Raw genomic sequence first — 22171 nt, 5'->3', positions numbered from 1 at the left:
AGAACTGGCTAGATTCACTTTCCGTGACCAGAGTCAGGTACCCATCAGAACTGGCTAGATTCACTTTCCGTGACCAGAGTCAGGTACCCATCAGAACTGGCTGCTTCATTGGACGTCCTAAAGACTCGAATTGGGGATCCGTACCAGAGACGTTCGTGTTAGTTGTGTGGACAGTGATGGTAGGCTATGCTTGGACATAGACAGACAAAGATGGTAGTCTAGACTTGAACATAGACAAAGATGGTAGTCTAGACTTGGACAGAGACAAAAATGGTAGTCTAGGCTTGGACAGAGACAAAGATGGTAGTCTAGGCTTGGACATAGACAGACAAAGATGGTAGTCTAGGCTTGGACAGAGACAAAGATGGTAGTCTAGACTTGGACATAGACAAAGATGGTAGTCTAGATTTGGACGGACAAAGATGGTAGTCTAGATTTGGACGGACAAAGATGGTAGTCTAGACTTGGACATAGACAGACAAAGATGGTAGTCTAGACTTGGACAGAGACAAAGATGATAGTCTAGACTTGGACAGAGACAAAGATGGTAGTCTAGACTTGGACAGAGACAAAGATGGTAGTCTAGACTTGGACATAGACGAACAAAGATGGTAGTCTAGACTTGGACATAGACAGACAAAGATGGTAGTCTAGACTTGGACATAGACAGACAAAGATGGTAGTCTAGACTTGGACATAGACGAACAAAGATGGTAGTCTAGACTTGGACATAAACAAAGATGGTAGTCTAGACTTGGACATAGACAGACAAAGATGGTAGTCTAGACTTGGACATAGACAGACAAAGATGGTAGTCTAGACTTGGACATAGACAGACAAAGATGGTAGTCTAGACTTGGACATAGACAGACAAAGATGGTAGTCTAGACTTGGACAGAGACAAAGATGGTAGTCTAGACTTGGAAAGAGACAAAGATGGTAGTCTAGACTTGGACAGAGACAAAGATGGTAGTCTAGACTTGGACAGAGACAAAGATGGTAGTCTAGACTTGGACAGAGACAAAGATGGTAGTCTAGGCTTGGACAGAGACAAAGATGGTAGTCTAGACTTGGCTTGAATGGAGAGACAGAAGCTTCAATATATTATCTCAACAACACTTAGCATATTTTCACCTCAGGGGCCCAGACAAGGGAAACAATTCTATTACGTCTCAGGGGCGAACAAAAGGGAAACAACCACTCGCGAGTGTCGTTTGTGTTTAAATAATTTCATTACTCCAGAACACAAATTTTGCATTCTTCTAAAATTGAAAATAAAAGAAGGTTTGGAATATTTATTGGCTGATTTAAAGAGGAATGTCTTTCATAATGGGCTGCCAAATTCATTGATAAATTATAAAGCAGGGAAGAAAGGGGGAAAAGTAGTTCTATTTATTTATTCATTTAATTAACATGCGCGTCGTATTATCTGTGGACAAACTGGCCTGTCAGTAAAACCTGGTTACAAATGTCTCTGGTCAGCCTGTCCAGTTAACCTATCCACTACACTAACCCTACAGTTTAAACTTAACCCTGTTTAACCAAACTGACATTGCGAGGAGTTGGTTTTTTTTTTTGTTATTATTATTTTATACTTAAACTTACAAAAACTGAAATCTAAAACTGTCTTTCATTTTTAAGCTCGCAACACATCGTAGTATGGTGGTTGAGTGTTAGGGCGTTAGGGCGTTAGCTTACTTACCCGAAAGTCGCTAGTTCAGATCACAGGCTCGGTGACGTACGTGAGTGCACCAAGCTTTATTTTGGTACCTAGTATGAGTTGGGGAAGTTATAGACGAGTTCACAGAGATTGAACTTCTCCGCCTCACCAATAGTCTGAAAGAAGGGAGGTAAATTACATTTTACTCACCACCACCACTCACCAAAAACCACAACCACTCGCTACCATCACCACTATACACCACCACCAACTAAACCACCACTTGACACCAAACAATTAACACTAAACATCACCCCCACTTACCAACATTTCCAACCACAGCTTCAACCAAACACCACCACTCACCATCACCAACCACAACCACCACTCGACACCAAACACCACCCTCACCACCAGCTCCAAACACAACCACACAAAAAATCCACCACTCGACACCAAAAACCAAACACCACCACTCACCACCATTACATACCACCACACATCACCACACATCACCACACACAACCACTACTCACCACCAAATACCACCAACACATACCACACGCATCACCACACACAATCACACACCACTACCACTCACCACTAACTCCAACCACCACAACCACCACTCACCATCTCTAACCAAATCCCACTAAGCCTCCAGTGTGTACACCATTCATTAATTAACTCACTAAATTGTCCCATCAGTCAAACGTCTTGCACTAGACTCGCGGACAAGCCCATTTAACCCTTTAAACCCCGTCTCTGCGGTATTTAACCCTCCTAGAACTGTCACCTGACGCGAGCATCTTGGCCTTCTGCTCCACTTGTTGACGTCTTAACTTGATTTGTCCTACTGTTTACGGCTTCTTTCTTTTTGGAATGTTCGACCGTCACCTTTATACATAGTTTTATCCTGTTATAATATGGAGGTTTATTTATGTTAATTGTGAGCGTTCTGTGTACTTTATTATTTTTGTAGATATGAAAACACAACAAAACACAACAAAGATTAATAATATAATAGTTTATTTGCAGTAGTTTTTCTCTGTAAAATGTGATTCTATTGTTTATGTAATACAGAAATGTGCTATATGGTTGTGCTATGTATACCAACTATGTGCGCAGTAGGAATTAGTATGTGTACATTGTTAAAGTAAAACACACAAAAAACAGGATTATGTAAAAAAAAAAATTCTTGGCAGGCATGAGGAAATAAAAATATTATTTTTAGATTTTGAAGTAAACATTGTACAAAATACTTATTTACAAAATACAACAGTCGACTGTGTGGTCGGGTGGAAGAGCTCATGGCTGCTGAATCCAAAAGTTTCACGTTCGGACCCCGGGCAGATGCAACTAGTTATCTGGGGAAAGCAACCCATCTAGTTGATAAAACTCCAGCATCAAACAACTGCTTGCTCTTGGATAGACAAAGACTATGGAAGCAAATCCTAAATTTAGAGACAACGGGCCTATTTGGCACATAACAAGTTGACACGTAATACCAAATTGTGTTGGAAGAAATACCTTTCAATATTACAATTAAGAACTAAAAAGAAGAAACTTATACCCTATATGTCTACAGCGTGAGTTATTAAAAACAAGAGTCCAACTGAAAATCATTGAATTAATATCAATCTACTATGAATCACAAAAGTTAAACAAAATCAATGTTTATCATGTTACTATTAATAATTATTAAGCCTTATAAAATAATTATTTTTAATGTACAGTTTTAGGATATATTTTTAAACTGTACTTAGAAAATTTCATCAACCCTGTGCGTGGGTGACTGGCTTAGGATTATAATTCTAAAATGTGCACTCTCTTGTTTTTAAATTCCGACATCAAATAGCTCAGCTTAGCAAAGAATTTAAATTTCATTTTATTTATTGTTTTTACACTGAAGGAGGTCTTTATAATGTAACTAGTATATTCTGTTAATCTATTGAAAAAACTCCTGTCTGACTATATATTTAACTCCTACTCAATTTATGAACGATAGAAAAACGAGATGATGTACAATTTTAATATCAAAGACGATAAGTCGTACTTGTCTTACAAAAAGGTAATAGTATTCATAATTTTTAATCCACCTGTTTTGTCCTGACTTAGCACTTTGTAGTTTTTAAACTGCTAGACTCTGCTATGTATTGTCTCACGTTTCAGTAAGGAAATATTTGTTTGACAAAGGGAATTCCCGTAACTCATGTTACAGTCCCTGCGTGTTTTTATGGTGATCCATTCTAAGCTCAGCAATCACGAAATAAGCTTTTGTGTTGTTAGTTTTATTATTGGATTGTTTCAGTTTGAATGATAGCACTAATGTTATTTTATCTCTTTTGTATACGTTTTTTTTTTGGTTCTTTGTATAGATATTTATCTCTTTTGTATATGTTTTAATTCGTTGCATACCTATTACATCGCTTTTATGTTTTTATTCTTTGCATAACTAATTATATATTTGTGTATATTTGTATGTTCTATGGATAACTTAAGATTAATTCTAGTTTTGATTTTTGAAAAACCTATAACTTAAGTACTGTTTCAGATAGATAAACCAAATTTCACATATGTAAATTCTCTGCCTTCTTTCAAATTTTGAATAATTTCCGTTGATCGGAAGTAGTACTTTACGATTTTTCTGATTTCTCAAAAAAGGCATATTCCGTACACACATTGTTTACTGTTCACTTCGTGCGCAATTCTTTTTTTCAAAGAGATTCTATTCTATTTTAAAAAGTTTAATTAAGTAAAAATTAAATAAAAATCATGTCTATATCCCGAGTTTCCATCCCCCGAAGTGTCATGTAAGTTATATTTAAGAAAGTTTAGGGGAGATCATTCACGGATTATTTTCCTAAGTTACTATTTTAAAATACTGTTCTTCTTTATTGAATCTTATACAAAACGTGTACATAAAATTAGCTATTGTCTTTAGAATTGTATGTGTTCAATAGGTAATAAACAGAGAAGAGTGGCATGAAAAATTGAGGGGTGGTCACGTTTGGGGAAACATTTAGTTAGATTCCGTCATCAGCGTTCATGTCTTTCTGTTGAAGTAAGATTCTGTCATCAACTTACATGTCTTTCTCTTGAAGTTTGAGTCTTTCGTCAATGTTGGTCTACACTTTTCCTATTGAAGTTAGATTATGTCATCAATGTGCCAGTGGCGGAACTAGAAAAAATGGGCCACCCCGCAAAAAAAATTTTTGGGCCCCCCATATATGTATATATATATATATATATATATATATATATATATATATATATATATATATATATATATATATATATATAAAACACGCTATCAATCGTGTATTTATTTGAGACGTTTGCCTTGTTTTCTAGAACAGTGGTTATTAAATGTAAACAATGTCGGCACTTTATTTCTTGGATATTAGTTGTTGGAGCGCTAGTTTGTCAACACTACCACCGATTCGAGCCTGCTTTGTTGTTGGAGCGCTAGTTTGTCTACACTACCACCGATACAAGCCAGCTTAGTTGTTGAGGCGCTATCTATTCGCTTCTTGTAAGGCTAAGAGCGGGAGGGGAGGTCTGAGAAAGGAACTTAAAAGGGACAACATAGCACCTATGTGCTTTTATCCATCAGTACCAAATTTGGGATGGTCTCAAAAAGCCGTTTTAATATCTAGCGGCCTCTCGCGCAATTGATGTTTTTTCAAAAGAATTTTGCCGACAACAGCGTGTGTTTGATTGTAGGAAAGAGAATATACAAGAGCGTGGGATGGTATCTATAGAATAAAGATACTCCAACCGCAGTTACAGTATTCTTTTTTCAAAACAACCATCAGGTCAAAATTGCAAGAAAATTAATTTTAATCTTAAAAAAAATGATTATGGGCGGCTGTGGGCCCCATAAACGGCGTGGCCCCCCCCCCCCCGCATTGCGGTGTCTGGCGGCACTGTAGTTCCGCCCCTGCAATGTGCATGTAGGTACGTTCGATTTGGTCATTAGTGTACATGTAGCTACGTTGGACTTGGTTATTAGTGTACATGTAGCTACGTTGGACTTGGTTATTAGTGTACATGTAGCTACGTTGGACTTGGTCATTAGTGTACATGTAGCTACGTTGGACTTGGTTATTAGTGTAGTGTACATGTAGCTACATTGGATTTGGTCATTAGTGTACATGTAGCTACGTTGGACTTGGTCATTGGTGTACATGTAGCTACGTTGGACTTGGTTATTAGTGTACATGTAGCTACGTTGGACGTGGTTATTAGTGTACATGTAGCTAAATTGGACTTGGTCATTAGTGCACATGTAGCTACGTTGGACTTGGTTATTAGTGTACATGTAGCTAAGTTGGACTTGGTTATTAGTGTACATGTAGCTAGGTTAGATTTGGTCATTAGTGTACATGTAGCTACGTTGGATTTGGTCAATAGTGTACATGTAGCTACGTTGGACTTGGGTATTTGTGTACCTGTACTTTACGATGGCACCTATCAGAGATTATAGAGATAGTCATTATAACAGGAATCGGTGTCGTGATTTTCCCTTCAGCCAATCTAGAACATTTTAAAGAGAAATAATTTTCTTTATTCACGATACTTAACAACTTACAAACCACGAATAATTGCAAATTTTAATATTTGAATCAATTTTCTTTAAGAAATTTTAATGTTTTTATTTTATCAGGCCTGCAGTAAAATTATAATGCAAAAGTTTAAATAACAAAGTCTACTAACTGGATTAAAATAACATTTTAATGTTTACGTTACATTATCTAAATAACCTATTATCTTCATTTATCTTTTAGTTATGATTAATTTATTGGTAGATCGAGCTACTTTAGAAACAAACAGATCGGTTATATCCCCTACAAACTTCGATTGTCAGATATGGGAAGTAACTAAACAATACACCGTTCATCGCGTTTTCCTGATTTGAATATACTACTGAGGGGACGGGGACTGAGGAAACTTATGGGGTTATTTTTTAAAATAGCATTTCGATTACTTTGTTTACTTCGAAAAATTATTCTATATTGCACACCCCTCCAACCCCACCCCATAATTTTGTAGAGGTTTCTCCGACGATTTAAAACAACGGTGTAGGTGAAATGCTAGTAGAATTCCGAGTTTTTAAAATTCTCTCATTGTACTTTTCTCAGCGTGTTTTAGTTTAAATGCGACGTACGAAAAGCTAACAGATCACAACATACTGAGTCACTTGAACTGTGGATCCATACTATTGACACCTCAGTTTGGTCCACTTCGGAGTTTTATTTTGTTAGTTAACCACTATCTTGACGATGCAAAACTGGTTTTATGAAACTTTTTCTAAGTCTAAGGACTCTTTCACATTGCCATATGGCATAACTAATTATCTATTGTGTGTATATGTGTATGTTCTATGGATAACTATGTCATCTCTTTTTTATATTTTTCTATATTCATAACAAGTTTATCTTTCTGCATACATTTGTATGTGTATGTAGTCTCTTTGCGTTTGTTTTCTTGTTTTTGTTATAACTAATTATCTAGTTTGTATGTTTATATATATTTTTTAACTATTCATAATTTTTTGAGTATGTTTTTTTTATTTTTATAATAAATATCCAAGTACTTCTGTTTATATGTTTTTATTATAACTACTTTATCACTGTTGTATGTTTTTATGAGGTTTTTTTTTTTAAATTATAAACCAAGACTCCCCCTCTTATACTTATGTATCTTTACATCATGTTATGTTTTTCCAATCATTAAAAAAAAAATTTGTATAAAAAAAACAAAATAATGTGAAAAACCAAGTATATTTGATACGGTGTTGCATAGACTACCTTGCTCAACAATCCGGGGAAAAAAACGGTTGGAAAACATAGCTTTGACTAGACGATAGTACTGTTTCTCATTCATTAAATACATTTCCGGTCAGGAAATAGTTTCAACCGGATGTGACGCATCGTTCATCAATCATCAAATTATGCCGGTTTTTGAAACAAAGCCCGAACAATCGGGACGTACAGCCATCTGTTAATGACAGTGACTCACAGAAATCACATTTGTTTCGATTTATTTTTTTATCAGTTTCCTATTGGCATGTTTTAATCCCACCCCTGTGCCCCCCCCCCCCCCCGCCCCCCACCACACATCGATTGGCACACATCATCATCAGATGACTTAGTTACGCTGGGATGAAATTATCCTTCATACTAAACTGTGTAGAAGCCATTCGTTTCTGTTGCGCTGTATTGAAGAATCGTTAGAGAGAAAGTTTTTAGAGATATCAAAAAAATAGCTCTAAATTGTATTTGAAATAATAAAAATATATATTCATTGAATTTACACTGAGTCCACTTTTATTGTTACAGCGACATGCGTCTTTCTTGCGTGGGAGTGGTATTAATTAACGGGCGGACGATCAAAGGAATTATAATTAGAAGACTAGTTCGGGAAATTAAAGAATTTATGGTACTTTTAATGAGGAACTAAAGCACAACAAAGCATTGGTAGCCGGTCTATCCAATTTTGGGTTGAATGGTTAGTATTTTGATGTGTTTTACGTCCGTCAGTATTTTGATGTTTTACGTCCGTCAGTATTTTGATGTGTTTTACGTCCGTCAGTATTTTGATGTGTTTTACGTCCGTCAGTATTTTGATGTGTTTTACGTCCGTCAGTATTTTGATGTGTTTTACGTCCGTCAGTATTTTGATGTGTTTTACGTCCGTCAGTATTTTGATTTGTTTTACGTCGGCCAGTATTTCGATGGTCCATAGTTTGATGGTCTGTTTTACTTTATATTCAGTATTTTGATGATCTGTTATAACGATCTGTATTTTGATGGTCAGTATTTTGATGTTCTGGTTTACTATATAATCATTAAATTGATGTTCAGTATTATAACAATCTGCAATTTGAAATTCTGTATTTTGATGATTTGGTTCACTTGATAATCAGTATTTTGATGGTGGTCAGTAGTTTAATGGTCAGTATTTTGATATTCTGCATTATGGCATTTGGAAGTTCAGTATCAGAATGTCGTTATTTCAAAGCCGTAAGCGTTTAACTTCTGAAGTACAACTCGACATTGTCATAACTTTAAAGACGATTATTCCAATGTAAAAGTAACTTCTAAAATCTGATGAATAAAATATGATTCTATTTCTAAAGAGGTTTAACTGTTTGCCTTTAAATTTGATGCCAACCTTTCCGTGTTACCTGAGCTAACAACCCACCTCATCAACCACTAATCACAACTGAGCGGCTTGCAACATTTCCTACAATGTAAACATCACACACATCAAAATCCCCGGTACCGAAAGGTCATCGGCGCAGCATGAGTTCTCTCCCGTGGATTTTCTACCCGGTAACCGGAAACACAAAAACAACATGGCGGGTTCATGCAAGCTTGTAGAGTTTTTTTCGTCTCATGGTGTCTAGATATGTGCCTGTCTCGAAGTTGTCCCACTATTTGCCTGTCTTGCAGTTGTCTCATTATTTGCCTGTCTCGCAGTTGTTTCACTATTTGCCTGTCTCGCAGTTGTCTCACTATTTGCTGTCTCGCATTTGTTTCACTATTTGCCTGTCTCGCAGTTGTTTCACTATTTGCCTGTCTCGCAGTTGTCTCATTATTTGCCTGTCTCGCAGTTGTTTCACTATTTGTCTGTCTCGCAGTTGTCTCACAATTTGCCTGTCTCGCAGTTGTTTCACTATTTGCCTGTCTCGCAGTTGTCTCATTATTTGCCTGTCTCGCAGTTGTCTCATTATTTGCCTGTCTCGCAGTTGTCTCACAATTTGCCTGTCTCGCAGTTGTTTCACTATTTGCCTGTCTCGCAGTTGTCTCACAATTTGCCTGTCTCGCAGTTGTTTCACTATTTGCCTGTCTCGCAGTTGTTTCACTATTTGCCTGTCTCGCAGTTGTCTCACTATGTGCCTGTCTCGCAGTTGTCTCATTATTTGCCAGTCTCGCAGTTGTTTCACTATTTGTCTGTCTCGCAGTTGGCTCACAATTTGCCTGTCTCGCAGTTGTTTCACTATTTGCCTGTCTCGCAGTTGTCTCATTATTTGCCTGTCTCGCAGTTGTCTCATTATTTGCCTGTCTTGCAGTTGTTTCATTATTTGCCTGTCTCGCAGTTGTTTCACTATTTGCCTGTCTCGCAGTTGTCTCACTATTTGCCTGTCTCGCAGTTGTTTCACTATTTGCCTGTCTCGCAGTTGTCTCACAATTTGCCTGTCTCGCAGTTGTTTCACTATTTGTCCGTCTCGCAGTTGTCTCACAATTTGCCTGTCTCGCAGTTGTCTCACAATTTGCCTGTCTCGCAGTTGTTTCAATATTTGTCCGTCTCGCAGTTGTCTCACAATTTGCCTGTCTCGCAGTTGTTTCACAATTTGCCTGTCTCGCAGTTGTTTCACTATTTGCCTGTCTCGCAGTTGTTTCACTATTTGCCTGTCTCGCAGTTGTCTCAAAATTTGCCTGTCTCGCAGTTGTCTCGCTGTTGTCTTGAAGTTGCCTCGCTATTTGTCCCTTGTTCGTCTCGCAGGTGTTTCACAGTTGTCTAACTAGTTTGCATATCTCGCTGTTATCTAGCTGTTGTCTCGTAGTAATCTCGCAATTTTCTATCAGTTGGTCTTTCTTTCAGTTGACCTTCTTGTAGTAGTTTGGCTGGTATCTGGCAGTTGCTATTCTCCCCTCTAACCACATCTAGACGCTGCATCACCCCCTCCCCCTCGCCCCCCCCCCCCCCCATATTTCGGGTGGCTGTTAATAGAGTAGATCGTGAGTTTCACCTGCTTCGTACTCTGGGTATCGACTTTACCAATGACAAATACATCGCTTAATAATATCACACAATCGGATAAGATATAATGTCAAAAACAAATGATTCTTCAACCTTCAAACAAATGAGGTATAACGTTATGCAGAAGAAAAAATTAACTTCTAGATTAATTATAACAACTGTTTCAGGGTAATAAAAAATGTTAACTGTGACATGAGGTAAAAAGTTGTAGCTGTAGCTGACCCATGAAAGACAGATGCTGAAACAACACTTAGAAAAATGGTGCTTGGCGCAAAACACAGCATATATCGCATAAGTGTTAGTGGGTGTTGTTTCAGTGTACGTGTTACGTCACGTTACTTGTAGACTAGATTAGTGCTGGTATTTATTTCATGAACCGTTGATACCAAGGGTCTTTATGAGTGCGTTTGATACAAAGGAAACTAGGTTACCTAGTCTATATATATATATATATATATATATATATATATATATATATATATATATATATATATATATATATATATATATATATATATATATATATATATATATATATATATATATATATATATATATATATATATATACATATATATATATAATATATATATATATAGTCCTGCCCTCCCTGGAAGAAATCTCTCTCGCCCATGATTCCGCCCTCTAATTTTCCACAGAACCGGATCAATTAAAGCAGCCAGCCGTGGTTTTAAAAAAATATCCTGTTTACATTTTTTTTAATTTACTAAACAATTTTAGGTTCACTCGGTACACCAGTTATTTTTAGTCCAAACTCTAATAGGGTGGGGACGGGGGGTGTCTGGGTATTGTCTGGGGGTCGACTAGGCTGGGTGGGTTTAATGGGGTATTGTTTTTTATCATTTCACGTCTGCTGATGGAAGAGTTTTGGCGGGTAAACAAATGTGTCGAGATCACGTGAGTTCCAGAGTTTGTAGAGGTTGTGTAACTACCCTCCTGGGGGTTAAAGGTTGGTTCGTTGGTGGCCGGGGTCAAGGTCGTTAAGGAACGATGCGCGTCTAGTAAGTGAAACGAATGTGTCTGGTTCATTGGATTGGGCTAACTCAGTAACGAGGGACTGACATAGTCGGGGTAAACATCTGGATAATATGATCATGTTCAGCATCTAAAGATAAATGGACAAATGGTCAGTGTTTGCCATCTGGATAATATGACGATGTTCACCAACGAAAGATAAGTGGACAAATGTTTGATGCTAGATATCTGGATAATATGATCATGTTCAACATCTAAAGACTAGTGGACAAATGTTTGGTGCTATCTACCTGCACTATTTGACGATGTTCAACTTTTAAATAGCAGTGGTCTACTGGTTGGTGCTAGCTATTTGAAAGCCAAAAAGGATGATGTTGTTAATGCCCACCCTATAAAGACTAAAGTAGATTTGTTTTACTGCAACGCTTCTAAACATATTGTTGTTTAGACGCTGGTGTTCCTTATTTTAAAAGTCATTGTGGCTGATGTGTCGATGCGGCCATGTGAAAAACAAGGTCAGGTTGTGGTTGCTTTTGATACAAATAGCACAAACTACAAAATAAACATGTAGCTGATCTTATCCTTTTAAGTACACAGTAACCCCATTCTTACAAAGTTACCCAGTAACCGATACAATCCCCAAGTACACAATAACCCAGTAGTTGATACAAAACTCATAATTACACATTTATCTACAAGTTGCCACCCCCATAAATACATAGCAACCCAGTAGCCGATACCATCCCCATAAGTACACAGTCACCTAGAAGGTGATACAAACTCAGTACAGAAGGTGATACAAACTCAGTACAGATGGTGATACAAACTCAGTACAGAAGGTGATACAAACTCAGTAAAGAAGGTGATACAAACTCAGTAAAGAAGGTGATACAAACTCAGTAAAGAAGGTGATACAAACTCAGTAAAGAAGGTGATACAAACTCAGTAAAGAATGGGATACAAACTCAGTAAAGAAGGTGATACAAACTCAGTAAAGAATGTGATACAAACTCAGTACAGAAGGTGATACAAATTCAGTACAGAAGGTGATACAAACTCAGTACAAAAGGTGATACAAACTCAGTACAAAAGGTGATACAAACTCAGTACAGAAGGTGATACAAACTCAGTACAAAAGGTGATACAAACTCAGTACAAAAGGTGATATAAACTCAGGACACAAGGTGATACAAACTCAGTACAAAAGGTGATACAAACTCAGTACAGAAGGTGATACATGTTATGATAGATTATAAATATCTATCATGGTGTCTCCACCTCTCCCCCCTTCTTGCTACCCCACAGGTAACAGTACACACCTGGACCTGAGTCCAGCGGTATTGTAAGGCTGACCGGGCCTCGACCTCAGACTGCGGTCATGAGGGCGGAGCCTGAGTCATGTGACCTGTAGGGTAGGGACGCTACAGTCCGGTCACTCTACCTTCTCCCCTTTTCGGAGGTACACGTTTTTTTTTGGTGCTTAGGCACTAGCCATTATTACATTATAATTATTTTGGTGCTACGGCACTTGTTCTCCTCGGAGAAATTAAACGTACGTTTGGCAACGTGTGTAGAGGACTGTGTGGCTTCTTTGGAAGGTAATTAACACTTACTTTTATTAGCTGTAATGTAATATTAATTAATAAGTATGGAATGAGTACAAAACCATGTATGAATGAAAGCATATTTTCTAGTAATGTTTATTGTAGGCCTTATGTAAGGCTAATGTAAATGTATTATCTTGGTAACAGTTTTAAACTGGTATGTGTCTGATTGAATGTGTATATCACACATATGTTAGGAAGTTGTCACGTGTATTCTACAGCCGGCCAGCTTGGGGCTGAAACTTAGACAGTACAGAGGTCGGTGTGTGAGCAAGCGTGACCACGCCGCCCTGAAGACCAGTCACCCATTCCAGGCTACTCCAAGTTGTATTAGTACTACTATATCAATAATTAATGCATTAAAAGTTAAATGATTGTCAAACTGAGTTAATTACTTAGTCATAATTTTAAACATTTTCACTGAGCCAAATATCGGCAGTCAGTCAATAATAATAACCTAACATTAATAAACGCACAACACTAATTATTAAGGGACCTCTTGTCCAACGAGACAAACCCTAGACTAAACTAGTCATTCTGTAGCTGCGGCTATATTTATTTATGTGCGGTATGACTCGCTAGAGCATATTTGCCACATTGGGGGCTCGTCTCAAAGCTAGATTTTTTTAAAATATATATAAATACTGGTACATTTTTATCATATATATATAATTATATATATATAAAGGTAGAATTTAATTTTAATTTAATTTTGTTACTTTTTATGCCACAATTAAAATACAATTGTACATCCTTTACTAGTAATTACTTATAGTTTTCAGATTGTTAAAGTCAAAGTTAGTCCTAGCTCTACCCACCCTTGATACCACCCAGCTAACTTCCCAGGGTGACTCAAGAGCGACCACTGCAGTTTCGGTAAGTGTCTCTTGTTCAGGCAAGTTCAGATACTGTCAGTGCTTTACATTAATTTTTTTTTTGAAATACAGCTAACACTAGTTGGGTACCCTGATCAGTGACCACCCTACCATTCCCCCTGTACAAAGGTATCCTACTCTTGACCTAAAGTTGACCGGACGCCATGGCATCCTACCAGGCTACGCAGCGGTCACAGCTAGAGATAAAGCGGGAGGGGGAGGCGTTAGGTTACGCGGGGACAAAGCTGTTAAAATGGGTCAGGGATGAGGTGGACGCGGAACGGGCTAGGGTAGACAGGGAACGAGAATTTAAGCAAGCAGAGTGGGCTAGGGACAAGGAAAAAGAGGAGCGTAAAATTCAGCTGTTAGAGTTGGAAATTAAACGAATAGAGTTAGCGAATCGTAGCAACGAGTATGTGGGGAAGGGGGAGGAGCAAATAGGTGTCGGATCATCGAAGGTAACACTACCAAAGTTTGACGGGGTGGCCGATCACCTAGACTTTTTTCTCCTTCGTTTTGAAGAAGAGGCTAGGCAAAACAGATGGAGGCAAGACTGCTGGAGTAATGAGCTCCGCAAATTAATGCCGGCAGAACTATTGCCAGTGTGCTTTATGGGACACAGAGCGGAAGCAAAAGCTTCCTACGAGGAGGTAAAAACTGCTCTATGTCGTCACTTTCATCTGACAGCACAGGGATATAGGCAAAAGTTTTACACCGTATCACCTGAGGCTAATGAGTCTATTGTTGCTTATAGCAACAGAGCAAAACATTACCTTACTCGGTGGGTAGACTTGTCAAAAATCGACAAGTCATTTGAAGCCCTCCGTGATTTGATGGTGGTAGATAAACTACTACACACTGTCAACGAGGACGTGGTCAATTTCATCACTGAGAGAAATGACCTAAATCTGGACTCGGTATTAACCCAAGCCGACAATTACATGATAGCGCATCCAGATAAAAACCTAGCACGTAAAAAGCATATAACTAAACCAATAGCGCACGTAGGCCTCGATGACAAAGTTAACAATCAGCCCAAGTCTTGCGCTTTCTGTTTTAAAAGGGGACACAACACGGACGATTGTTTCCACCTAAAGCGTTACACGAGTGAGAATGCCGGGTCACGGAGCGAGGGTCACAATGACCGCCAGCCATACTCGGGTCCGGTCAGAAATAACGCCTACCCCGCAGCTGCTGTCAGCAGGGGAAGGGGAGGCTATGGTAGCGCAGCGGTGGGCCAGGTTAGCACTGGCAACCCTTTTGTTAGCCATCATGCAGAACAACAGCTAGTGGCAATGTCGGACAAAGATACAATAGGTGACAGAAAGCATTTTGATCAAAGAAGGGATCCTCAGTTAGGTCTTGCATGTTTCGAGGGGGACATAGAATCTAAGAGAGGAAATATAGCTGATGGTGAAGTTAATGGGGAAAAGGTTAAGGTATTAAGAGATACCGGGTGTAGCATTATTGGATGCAGGGAATCATTGAGTAACGGACAAAACAATAACGACACCGTTACTTGTACTTTATTTGATGGTAGAAAAGTGGTTTATAAAGTGGGATGGATTAGAATCAAATCTCCATATTTTACCGGTTGCACTAAAGCGGCGCTCCTGAAAGACCCGCCCGTGGACTTAATAATTGGTAACGTGAGTGGGGCGACGATGGGTGATAACCTAGACGTAGCAGCCGCCCTCGTCACAAAGGCACAAACTAAGAAAGTAACAAAAAAGAATGACATTACAAGATTCATCGCTGAATTGGACGTGACTGTCGAACAGTTCAAACAAATGCAGACAAAAGACGAAACGTTAGCTAAGACTAAATTATTCGCTCAGACTAAACTAGACCATCACGGACCCTCTCAGTTTTATTTTAACAGCGATGGACTGTTGATGAGACGATACACCGACGGACAGGGCGTCGAGTGGGATCAATTGGCTGTAGCTAAACCGCTGCGGCAGGTGGTACTTGACCTGACCCACAGCAACAAGCGGTCAGCTCATATGGGCGTGGCCAAAATGAAAGCTCAAATCTTAGAGCATTTTTGGTGGCCTGGCTTATCAAAGTCAGTATCCTACCATTACAAGACATGCAATGTTGGTCAAACACACAAGAAAACTAAGGTTGGCGCAAACACTGACCACGAAAATAAATCTCAAAACAATTATAAACACTGGGACTCATTTAGAGACAGAATAAAAACCAGTGCAATAAAACTAAAAGCTACAGCTAATACTTATGCTCCAAAGAAAAGACATATTGCTCCAATGATAAATAACATTGTGTATAACGGTTATAAAAATTATAACAAAGCCTATAGGCCACCTTACTAAAAACAAGAATAGCCTGACAATCAATTCTGAACCAATGCCTGTAACAACAGACTTACAGAAATGTAGGTGGTCAGAACGGTCACAATACGGCGCTAGATAGACTATGCTATATAAATGATATTTACATAAAATGCATTTGTTATCGTGTTTTATTTCAGTTTGATAAATTACATGTTTAGTTAACATGATGAATGTATACTTATTGTACATGTCTTTGCATTTGTTTCATAGAGCACCCACTTTCAATGTAGGGTCTACTATGCACAGCTATTCAATAGAATGTACCAAGTAAACACTTTTAAATATAGTTATACTACTCACCATTTCTTTTGGACATAGGTGTCATTACATTTATGATTGTCCCACTTATATATGTAGTTAAAATTGATTACTTTTAGCGGTGTAAACGCTTTTGATTTCCTTGATTTTTATTTAATACAGTTGTATAATGTGATCGTACTGTAAACTTTTATTTTACACAATGACAAAATGTATGGTATGTAAGGATTTAATATGAAAAGTGTGTTTAGGTTGCGCTAAAGGTGTGCTTTCAGCAAACCATTATCGCGGGGAGGGGGATGTTATGATAGATTATAAATATCTATCATGGTGTCTCCACCTCTCCCCCCTTCTTGCTACCCCACAGGTAACAGTACACACCTGGACCTGAGTCCAGCGGTATTGTAAGGCTGACCGGGCCTCGACCTCAGACTGCGGTCATGAGGGCGGAGCCTGAGTCATGTGACCTGTAGGGTAGGGACGCTACAGTCCGGTCACTCTACCTTCTCCCCTTTTCGGAGGTACACGTTTTTTTTTGGTGCTTAGGCACTAGCCATTATTACATTATAATTATTTTGGTGCTACGGCACTTGTTCTCCTCGGAGAAATTAAACGTACGTTTGGCAACGTGTGTAGAGGACTGTGTGGCTTCTTTGGAAGGTAATTAACACTTACTTTTATTAGCTGTAATGTAATATTAATTAATAAGTATGGAATGAGTACAAAACCATGTATGAATGAAAGCATATTTTCTAGTAATGTTTATTGTAGGCCTTATGTAAGGCTAATGTAAATGTATTATCTTGGTAACAGTTTTAAACTGGTATGTGTCTGATTGAATGTGTATATCACACATATGTTAGGAAGTTGTCACGTGTATTCTACAGCCGGCCAGCTTGGGGCTGAAACTTAGACAGTACAGAGGTCGGTGTGTGAGCAAGCGTGACCACGCCGCCCTGAAGACCAGTCACCCATTCCAGGCTACTCCAAGTTGTATTAGTACTACTATATCAATAATTAATGCATTAAAAGTTAAATGATTGTCAAACTGAGTTAATTACTTAGTCATAATTTTAAACATTTTCACTGAGCCAAATATCGGCAGTCAGTCAATAATAATAACCTAACATTAATAAACGCACAACACTAATTATTAAGGGACCTCTTGTCCAACGAGACAAACCCTAGACTAAACTAGTCATTCTGTAGCTGCGGCTATATTTATTTATGTGCGGTATGACTCGCTAGAGCATATTTGCCACAATACAAACTCAGTACAAAAGGTGATACAAACTCAGTACAAAAGGTGATATAAACTCAGGACACAAGGTGATACAAACTCAGTACAGATGGTGAAACAAAACCCAAGTTATTACATTACAAAGTGAACTACCAAATCAGCCTGAACCTACCTAAACCTAAATATGATGGGCGGGGCGATTTTAATACAATCGCTTCATCGTGAGAACGGTGACTTATAGGATTGTAAGTGAAATGAAGAGAATTGGCATCGTCTATTGAACCGATAACAGTTGGGACGTGTAGTTATCCCAACCAACTACGTTGCTTACCCCCATTTCGTACGATTCACACAGAAAAAAATGTTCTTTGGATTAGATTGAAAACAGCCGCATTAAACAGCTCCGTGCTCACCAGATATGCGGCGCCTGTTTTCTGTTATACGTTTTTTTAAACACGTTTTTTTTCTTTATTTCGCATCTAATTAACCGTTCGGTTATTTTAATCGGATCATGAACGTCTGCGCTTGATGTAGATCATTACACTAATTTAAGTAATTAGAGCTGGGCCAGAGTTAGAACTGGAAATCTACAGATTCGAACCCGGGAATCGAACCCGATACTTTCGGGTTAGCTGTCGTAAGCTGTACCATCCGACCAAGCCGTCCAGCAACTTACTACGGCACATCATCGAGTGAGTTCTGTTCATTTTTTTTAACCTACACTTGGGACATTACCAACCGAAGCGCATCACCACAAACGTATATCTCGAGTAAAAATGCTAATCTTATTTTCCAAATATAATTAGTTAATAACTATGTCGTTAGCTTATAGTTATGTGTTTCATTTGATAAAAAACTATAAGTTACTTCCATTATAAGCTTAAAAAATAAAAACAACAAAATCATATTTTTTTTTCTTCCTTCAAATTTAACCCTTCATGTTTTTCAACTGCCGATTGGGTGTAAAACACTTTATTAAATTACCAAATATAAACAACATCTCACTATACAGGAATACCCAGCTGATCATACACTACGACAGACTTTTTGTATATGTCTTCCCAAATTTACCCACAGAAAAAAAACTATATTTTTCCCTAGAATTTACTAGCTCAGCTCTTTTAATTAACGTCGTAACGAACCTATTTACTGTCTGTTTTTTTTTCAACCGGCTCTCAAAGACAACTTCATCTTTACAAAGTAGTTATGAAAAACGTAATCCCGTGGATAGATGTGTTTAGAGGAATGCGCCGCTCCTGCATAGAATCTACAAAGTTGTCCATGTTTAAAAAAAAAACTTGGTTTGGTTTAAATTGGGAGAAAGATAGTCTTTAAAACGGCAATAGCGGAGTTTGTTGTTTTAGAATCTTATTTGCTGGTGAAGATGGTGTTTCTTAAGCCCGAGTTGTAGCGTAGCAAAACGGCTTATTCTAAGTGGATTCTGAGACCACCATCGCATGTGTCAAACTATGAAAATGCACACAAATTAACACACACGTATATATACACACACACACACACATATATATATATATATATATATATATATATATATATATATATATATATATATATATATATATATATAATATATATATATATATATGTATATATATATATATATATGTATATATATATATTATATTTATATAATATATATATATATATATATATGTATATATATATATATGTATGTATATATATATATATATATATATATATATATATAATATATATATATATATATGTATATTATATATATATATATATATATTATATATATATATATTATATATATATATATATTATATATATATATGTATATATATATATATGTATGTATATATATATATAGTATATTTATATATATATATATTATATATATTATATATATATATGTATATATATATATATATATGTATATATAATATATATATATATGTATATATATATATATATAATAGTATATATATATATATATAGTATATATATATATACATATGTATATAAATATATATATATATATGTATATATATAATATATATATAGTAGGTTATCTTTTCATATCGGACACGGGGCAGGAAGAGTTTAACTTCTTCGTCTTAATTAAATTAACACATCGCAGGTGTTTATTCATATCTGGGTAAACTCGTTGTCTACCTACATACTGTAGACCTGATATTTTAGTGAGGTATCGGGTGCCCTACTTCTCTCTATATATAAATGCTATAACAATATATTACATACCGAGAAGAGAGTGAGAGAGAGGGTGGAGACAAAGACGGAGAGAGATGCAGATGAAATAATTTAGAATGCGGTTCACCTATAGTGTTTACCAGTCCTCTGTGGCAAGTAGCCATCAATATCCGAAAGTTATCTGGCCAGATAATCCTCTGCCACGTGGAGATTACCACGTGACACATTGAGATTATCCCTGCGACGTGGTGTCAATTTAAGGGCCACAACTCTAGTGGTGAAAGTGTAGCTACCTGTCATGGGATGCATAAAAAAAGTGTTTTTGGTTTTCTTTAGGTTGGAGGTGGAATGTTGGGAAGTGGGTGTTGGGGTGGGGGCTGTAGGGGTGGTGCTGATAAATTGAAACTGTGTTTACTTGGGGTGGCTGCAGAGTGGTGCTGTATTATCCCCCCCCCCCCCAATTTATTCTCCCTTCCCTTCCCCCCCCCCCCCAACCCCACCCCTCAGTGTTGGTGTAATGAAATTACAGTCAGTACAAGCCTATCCGGAATGAGTTGAGCCGAAGACGATGGATAGGGATTTCGTGGAGGGGAGGTGGATACCAGAGGCGTAGCGACCCTTGCCGGCGCCCGGGGACAAACTTTCAATTTGCACCTCCCCCCGGGACAAACTTTCAATTCGGCGCCCCCCCCCCCCCTCCATATTTTTTATATTTATAATGCAAAATTGCAGCTAAAATGAGCTTTAAATTTTTGTTTTAAACCCATTTTGACGCCCCCTAAGGTCGGCGCCCGGGGACATATGTATCCCCCTCCCCTCGCTACGCCTCTGGGTGATACAAACTGTATGCTTAAATGAGTTGAGCTGGTAGAAGATTTTAAATAGTGTAATGACTTATTCAAGACTTTTAAATTAAAAAATTTGTTTTAATTACTAATTTTACGACTGCTGGTGCCATTTTTTAGATGGGTGAAAATATTTTTAAATAGCATCATGGTATTCGAGTGTAACACTTGTCTTTTATTTTGATTCTTTTTATTTAAACTTTTTTTTGTTATAATAAATAACATGCATTCATTTTTTATTTAAAACTGATTGATGAAAAGTTTTTGACTTAGCAAACAGGCAGGTATGTTAGAAGTAAATTTGACAATGTAAAATACTATGGTGTGGCACAGACTAGTGCTATGAATGGAAACATTCCCAAATTGAGCAAACAGACATAATTTGCAGTCTCATATGTCGGGGTACTTGAAACAGACTAAATATTTGATTGGGTAGAATGGAAAAAATACTTCTGTTTACAATTTTTACCAGATCAAATAATTGTTAAAGAAAAAAAAATTCATACCTTTTTCGTTATTGAGTAGCTTGTTTGTTTCTTCCTAGACACTATTGTGCTAAAAATAGCCGATGACGCAATAGACGAGACGCGTCGCGGTATTTCATTGGTTGAGTGACGTAATTGATTTAAGAAATTATATTCTATTCAATCGTGTGGCTGGAGACTCTCGTGGACCGAGGAGTTGACGAGAAGTTACCGAGAAGTAAACGTGAGAACGATTTCGAGTTTCAGTTTTTTTCTATTTGATTATAGTTATACGATTATTTTTTTCACTCATAGACACATTGTAAATATAGACCTACTGTAAAGTAATTCTTTAGGCATATTTTTATTTTTCATTTGATATTTGCTTCGACTGAAAACAAATATTAGACCGCTGAATGCAGGCTCTATAGTACAAAAGGATAAAAACTGAAGACGGACCTAATGTCAACGATACCAACGCCCTATCAAACCAGACAATTTAAATTGTTTTAAATTCACTGAAACTTTGTCAATTAAAAAAAAGTAATATTGGTACGCCGTGGTAGGGTGGTAGAGATCAAGAATGTTTACTTGTACGTCTAGATTTCGGATTCCTAAGCTTAAGTCCGTACAACGTCCCTGAGTCCACCCAGCTATTATGGGGCTTAAGTCCGTACAACGTCCCTGAGTCCACCCAGCTATTATGGGTACCTGACTCACGATAGAAAAAGTAAAGGTGGCTGGGCATAGTGCTAACAACACTATCGTTTCGTATGCCTAAGTCACAAGAACATGTGAACATTTCTTGGTATTGTCCCATAGAAAGGAGCAGTGTTTCTTCAAGGCATCTCTTCGGGAGGGAGGGGAAGAAAGTCTACAATCCCCCCCCCCCTCCCCGAACGAA

The sequence above is a fragment of the Physella acuta genome, unplaced genomic scaffold, assembly GCF_028476545.2.
Source record: "Physella acuta isolate Inbredline_101_S28 unplaced genomic scaffold, ASM2847654v3 ptg001500l, whole genome shotgun sequence".
In the NCBI taxonomy this organism is placed as follows: Eukaryota; Metazoa; Mollusca; class Gastropoda; family Physidae; genus Physella; species Physella acuta.
The sequence above is the reverse complement of the archived record's forward strand: the minus strand, read 5'-3'. Positions refer to the sequence as shown.